We start from the raw sequence: 7,508 nt of genomic DNA on the forward strand, positions 1-7,508 counted from the left end.
GCGTCTATGAAAGCGTTTATAAGTGCGTCTATTTACGCGTATTTGTGCACGTCTATACACGCGTAAGTCTGATATATAGACGTGCAATTAGACGCGGGTCTCCTGACGCGCAAATAGATGCGCAAATAAACGCGCCCGTAAGTTTTTTATTTAGTTCATGAAACGCGTCTGTGCGCGCGTCTATGGGTGCTTTGTCTTGTTGTGGTAGCAATGAGCGAGGTGGAGTGATGCATTCGAATTCTAAACAAATTGCACTCCTTGAATCACAGATATGAGGAACTACAACTGGGAGCTTTCACATAGAATTTAGCAATAGCATGGAGCTTTCATTAAGAATTGATTTGCCGAATTAGAACTGATGAGAAAGCAATCGTGGAGGAGAGGTAGGGCTAGACACTAGAGGAACGTGGTAAAGAGCTATCCCTAGGTCCATCCTCTAACCTACATAGAAGTAAGAGTTATGCTACCAAATTTGTGCTACATCCACATTTTAGAGCTGGCGCATTAGGACCATAGGTGCAGTAGACCATTGGTGTTGGCATGGAAGGTGAGCTAAATGTCAGGGTAGTTCATGTAAGGAGAGAGCTCGTCTTTGATGCAGAACTTAACGGTGGATTGGGAGCTGGGATTTTGAGGTGAAAGAATGATGTGGGAGATAGATGCAGGATACAAGGCAAGGGCAAGCAAACCTTGGAGAAGACCCCATAAGAATCAGTGTGGGCTCCAATTTCATGTTCAGGCTTAGCATAGGTGACATTGCAGGCTTCAAACTCCGTTGCAAAAATTGAGATATTGGAGTTCTTTACCACCGCTTCGTAGGTCTGATCGGAGATGACGCTGTGCCAGTGCTAGAACTCCTCGACTCCATTGAGTATCATACTGCCCACCCACAAGTGAATTGTTCATCATTCCAGCAACAATCCATGGTTCCGGCAAGTAGACTCTACAATGGTCATCATTTTGGTATTCATCCATTCTATTGTCTCGGCAAAACATAAATCGTCTATCAAACTGGTGATCATGAGCACAATCATCCAAAGACATACTTTTTGTCACTCTAGCACTACATAATCGTTCAAATTGTACTCCAAAAATGCCTTGAACGATTGCTGCAAATTATACAACAAACTAAAAAAGAAAGTAACAAAAACTTGGCACTGGCAGATTCCAGGTCACTCTTTCTCTACGGGAAAAGCACAAAAAAGAAAAACAAAATTCTATGTATATGTCCCCTTGTTAAGTATAGTAGCTAATAAAGGCACTCTTGATCTAACGGTTTAGGATGTGCCACATGGTTTAATGGGGTTAGAGTATTCCATAGAACCCTCTAGTGCTCGCCTAGTAAAAATCAATCTACAAATATGTGGGTCAAGGAGGTGGAAGAAAACCAAAACATCTCTTTAGGCTGCATACCGTAAAGATTTTGGAAGTTACTTCAACTTACAACTCGTGATCTTGGAAGTTACTTCAACTTACAACTCGCGATCTGGACGTATAAAGAGCTAATTATATTATAAACAATCATCGTTTAGAACAACGCGATACGTATTAAAAGCTAGTCCATGCTAAGTATTATTATATTACAAACGATCATCGGCGATGTGTATTAAAACTTAAAAGCAAGCATGGATCGCCATTTGACCAAATGGCCGAGGAGCAGCGGTTTGAACGAACTCAACGAAGATATGTTATAATATACAGCGAGTCGGGACTCTGGAGTTGGACCCCATCAAAACTTTTTTTGAATGCGTCAATCTCAATTCATTACTCTCACGTAGTTCACTGTCATTGTAGAAACTTCCAAAATCTTGTGAAAGAAAGCCAAAAACTACGTTCTGCAAAATTTGAAACCGGAGAACTACCTTCCAAAGCAAATGTGATCTGACAGATTACCTGTTATGGAGACACTAACGTGAGTACCTTTCATCGCATCAAATCAAAGAAGTTCGTATAGCAATTCACCACTTCAAAATAGACTCGATCATGCTGTAGTCCTATTCTTACGGAGCCTTTGCACTTCCAACTGCTCTCGAGGCTCTTCTCTCTCCTAAGTTCTGGCTTAGTATTGTTGACCTGGTCTAAGGCATCACCGATTCGCCATATAACTTTTTGGGCTACACTGTGCCCTATATCTATTACGTCCGCTTCGACCCTCTCACGCAAACTTATCACTTCATCCTATTGAATCTTGATTGCCCAAATACGTCCAGCAGTGCCTTGATAATCCACTGCAATCGTTCCAACTGTCCACCTCCCCTATTTCAAATTAGCTTCAACGCTCGCACCGACTCCCATTTTCCTCATCTCTCTATCAATCCCTTATTGCCTCTCATCCTTGCAGCTCTTCTCGGTTTGGCCTCTGCGGGACGTTCCATAGTTAACCAGGATGGAACCAATACCCACCATCTTCATTTTAAGGTAAAAAGAACTCGCTGCATGCGACACGATTAGGTTGTTTATAGCGTCCGGGTCCTGATGTTTCTTTTTTTCGGTCAGATTCACTACACCAACGTGACCAGACTGTGCCACACCAAGCAACTTGTGGCAGTCAACGGGAAATTCCCAGGACCCAAAGTGTATGTTCGGCAGGGTGATCGTGTCCTCGTAAAAGTGACTAACCTTGTGGCGCACAACCTCACAATACACTGGTACAGCTCCTCCTGCATAGGCCAGCTTGCTGTCATTGGTTTTTAACGCCGTGATATGATGAATAATTTTCTGGAGGTGCCCCTCTGAGAGCGATTCGAAATCTGTGTAATGCAGGCATGGAGTCAGGCAGCTGTTCTCGGTTTGGTCAGATGGACCTGCTTATATCACACAGTGCCCTCTGCGTCCACAACAATCCTTCGTCCATTCACAGTTGTCCGAGAAATGGGCACCCTCTTCTGGCACGCACATTTTAATTGGCTTAGAGCCACTGTGCACGGCGCCTTCATAATCTTGCCCAAGCACGGTGTACCATATCCATTCCCAATACAGCCACGGAAGGATTTTCCAATTGTTCTAGGTACGAACATTCTGCTTCTTCATTTTACTTATTGAATTCGTCCCATTGAATTCTATGGTCTGTGGAGGAGAGAAGATTGTGTAAAGCCTGCTATACTCATCGAACACGCTCGTTTGATGTACAGGGGAATGGTGGAATATGGATGTCTTGGATGTTGAACAATACGCTTTAGCGGATGGCGGAGGTTACAACTTGTCGAATGCTCTAACCATCAACGGACAACCTGGTCTGCTCTACAATTGCTCCCAGAAAGGCAAGCATTTCTACTATCACGAAGCCTAATATAGAGACGGGTCGCTTCATAGCTGCTTGATTGCTTGATGTAACCTGGCGTTAAAAAATTCAGTTGGAGCTCCGCGTTAGTCTGATTTTATATTGTTTCTTCTTCTGCAGATGCAGAGATCTTCCATGTGAAGAAAGGAGAAACTTATCTTCTTCAAATAATCAACGCTGCCATGAACTTCCAGTTGTTTTTCCAAATCGCTAGCCATAAACTCACCGTGGTGGAAACGGATGCTTCCTTGTCCAAGCCTTACACAACCAATGTGGTTGTTCTGGCACCCGGGCAGACGGCCGACGTACTGGTCACCGCAAATCAAGACGTGGACGACTACTACATGGGCGCTTCCACGTACTCTCCTTCTCGAACAGATTATGTTCCATACCCCAAGGTTGCAGCAACTGCCCGTTTTCGTTACGAAGGTGCGAAGCACAAACGGCCCAAGGAGATGAAATTTCCCACGTTTCCCGCCGTTAACGACAGTGGGTACGCGTTGAATTACGTGAAGAGCCTGAGGAGCCTGAACACTGAAAGACATCCCGCATCGGTTCCTAAAACAGTCGACCGGAGCTTCTTTTTCACAGCCGGATATTCCTTGGTAGAGTGCCCCAATGGGCAAGTTAGCCATGGCCCTTTGGGAGAGAAGGTATCGACGGCTATCAACAACATCACCTTCCGCGATCCCGAAGTCTCCATCTTACAGGTTTGTTGTGCGAGCACACCGTTCTATTCACCTCTACCAATTTTGACTATGTAATGTTCGCGTTCAAGGAGTGGCAAGTGCCCAATTATAGCGGCTGATTCATGAATTTCTGTTTTCAGGCATTCTATGAAAATACGCACAGTGCTGGAAAGCCCGGAATCAGCTCAGATGATTACCAAACTGACTTCCCCAGCGTGCCACTCGTCCAATACAATTATACCGGGGTCACTCTGCCGAACCTGCACGCACAGTCTGGCACAAAGGTGGAAGTGGTGGACTTCAAATCCAATGTGCAGCTGGTCCTTCAGAACGCGCGCACTTTGTTCTTCGAGAGCCATCCCTTCCACCTGCACGGGTACAATTTCTATGTAGTGGGTTTGGGAGTGGGGAACTACGATGCGGGAAGAGACCCTGAAAACTTCAATCTGGTGGATCCTCCGGCGATGAACACGGTGGCGATTCCAGCAGGAGGATGGGTGGCCATTCGATTCTTCACGGATAATCCAGGTAAATCTAAGACTCAAATTGCAGACCCTTGTTTGGGTAGGATTAGTGGGCGGCTCTTACTACAGAATTAGCTGCTGCATGCGTGATCAAATGAGCAAGTTAAAACGATAGTGTTACGACAATCGATCGGTGACATTTCTCTCAATGTAAGTTCGGAATCTACGGGCTATTAGTGTGATTAATGATTTCTGCCGCGGCTGCTGCAGGGGTTTGGGTGATGCATTGCCACTTCGAGATGCACACATCCTGGGGGATGGAGATGGCGTGGATCGTGAAAGAAGGCAAGGGAAGCCACGAGAAATTGCCGCCTCCACCGAAAGATTATCCCAAATGCAGCTAGTTACATTTATCCTTCGAGTGACGTCGATCAATGTCGAGTCGCGACCCTTGCTTCCTCAGACTCAGTCTTCGATATTCATCTGAATCCATGCCCCTGAATCGTGAATCCTGATGCATGTCGAAGAAGCCCCAAATAATTTAGTACAACTTCAAAGCGAAAAATCGATCTCGAACGGGAAAATGACGAAGATAGTTTCTCATTTGGTATTTTTCCATTTTTTCCCCATCGGTAAATGAGAAAAACACCAAATGACTAAGATATCTTAGTCCATGGGCCTTATGTCATGGAAGGGAAATACTTGTGCAAATGCACCATGGAAAATAGAGGGGAAATACCCTGGAAATAGAGTGGGACCATGGGAAATAGCAGTCCATGCTCTAGAGCTCAAGATGTTGATTCCTACACTCTTGAGAACCATTGATGTGGCATTTCCTTTATAGCATGTCTCACTTTCCCTTTGATCCTTATGTCATGCACCAAGGGAAAAACATCCAAAATATGCTTTTCCATGTGAAAAACATCCAAAATAACCATCCTTATTTTCCCCCTTTTTACCCTCCATGACAGAAGCCTCTAAGGCCCTCTAGATCACCCAACACATGTACCTCATTCTTTGTGGGGACCTTGGATAGGTCCTTGTTACATTGTATAAATTCTTGTATTCCAATCTTAACAATACTGGCATTCATAATGACACATCAATGAGGTCATGGTTTTTACAAGTACGAATCTAAGTAAATACTAAAAAGGCCTATCTAAAATCAATTCTTTATACACTCAATGGACTTGGAACCAATTCTCCAAAATTAGGATGCTATAATAGAGATTGGATGTACAATCTCAAGATTTCTAGGCCACCTTCATTGAAGGACGAGAGAAAGAAAGAAAGAAAGAGCTGTGAAGGCACTTATTACAAGCACATGAATGTTTTGGAAAGGAGTGGAAGATGTGATTGTTGTCATCTAACTAGTCATATTTGCATTAAGTGCCTTTGATATTAAGAAACCTACTTTGGGCAAAGGAGTGCAAAGTTTGTGTGATATGGTGGAACTATAGATAAGTGTTTAAATTTTAATTAGATGATAGGACGAGATGCACGTTTTAAAGTAGTTACATAGGCAGCCTAGCATGCTAGTTTGAGCAAGCATTAGTAGAAGGCTCATACTCCTCTACACATTGATGCCCTAAAGGAGGATAAGAGAAGGAATAGTAAAGCATTAAATGTTCTCACTAGAGACTGAGCAATGGGAGATACTGCATTGGTAGATGCCAAAGTATTGATCACTGAGATGGGGGTCAATCTCACCTTTGAGGTAGCCTAGAGAGTGGGCAAGGTTGATGCACTCTTAACGCCTATGGTCGTAAAATTTAGGACTATGGCAAATAGATCCACCTTGATGAGTATGAGGGCAGCTATGAATGGACTAGGACATATCTGGATGATGACCTCATGATGTTGCAAGCAATTTAGCATTAAAGGGAGACTCCATGGTCCTAGTGATGGCACTCAACCTTAAGGGGGGGAATGGGATACATACAAGGAGAGGCAAAGAAATCATACAAGAGAAATCAAAAAGGGAAGAGAGAGATGTAGAAAGCACATGATGGTGTCAATCCCATGAGGCAAGGACATAAGATAGATTGAAAATGGCTATTTCGAATCATACTATCACCTTTGGTCTGACCTAGGGGGTTTCCTAGAGAGCTACACAAACAACGATGTGAAAATTGGGACATGTGGCTCTAGGGGTGTAGTTGTCCTTTTTTAATCACACTTGAGACATGAAGGAGAACATGCACGGCACATGTGGATACAAATTTAGCTACCTAGTGCATGATTGATTTTTATTGCTATGTGCTATTTTCCCCCAAATACATCTTATGCACATGAGGTCACCATAGAGGGTCACATCCCATATGAGACAATGTCCTATTCGTGCACATATAGCTTGCAGCAGATGCTATGGAGCAAAGCAAAGGCAGTCACACCATTGCCAGATTCAAGGGCATCAGCTTCCCAACATGGCAGACAAAGATGCAGTTATTACTCATGCACAATGGTCTGTGGAACTTGTCAAAGGAGTTACCCAGAAGCCAGAAGGAAATGTAGAAAAAATTTGGCTTTGGTAGGGTTGCAATGACAAGGAAATAGCTTCAATCAGTCTCAGCCTTGCTGACAGTTTGATACACCATTTAGATCTCACAAAATCAGCAAAGGAGGTATGGGACAAAATGGTGAGATTATTTGGAAAGAAAGCTTTCACTTTAAAGGTGCTTTTTAAAGCAACAGCTTTTTGATTTAAAAAAGGATGAATGTGGTGATCTCAGTGAACATTTAGGATATATTGGGTTTGTCACTCAGCCGCTCTCTAGCCTTGGAGGAGTTGTTGAAGATGGTGACATGATTGCTATGCTCCTCAAGAGATCACGTTTCTCTCAAGTCCTAACTGTTATCTGGCTTGCAAAGATACATCTTATGAAGACATAGTAGCATTGCTTATTGAAGAAGACAGAAGACTCAAAGAGCATAATGACACAAGCGTTGATCCTGACACTGCTTTGATATGAAAATGGAAAGAGAAGAAACGTGTTGGATGCAGGGAGACTAGAGACAATGACAGGTATGAAAAGATATGCAAACTGCAGTCTGCAGAATGAATTGAAGTGAAAG

General features: G+C 43.5%; 1 pseudogene; it reads left to right on the top strand.

Moving 5' to 3' along the window:
- Positions 1 to 540: 540 nt before the first annotated feature.
- On the top strand, positions 541 to 4,968 carry LOC147892720 (laccase-4-like; annotated as a pseudogene).
- The last annotated feature ends 2,540 nt before the right edge of the window (positions 4,969 to 7,508 follow it).

This window comes from Dipteris shenzhenensis, chromosome 16 (genome assembly GCF_047967505.1).
Source record: "Dipteris shenzhenensis isolate YYH24624 ecotype China chromosome 16, Dip_SZ_1.0, whole genome shotgun sequence".
Classification (NCBI taxonomy): domain Eukaryota; kingdom Viridiplantae; phylum Streptophyta; class Polypodiopsida; order Gleicheniales; family Dipteridaceae; genus Dipteris; species Dipteris shenzhenensis.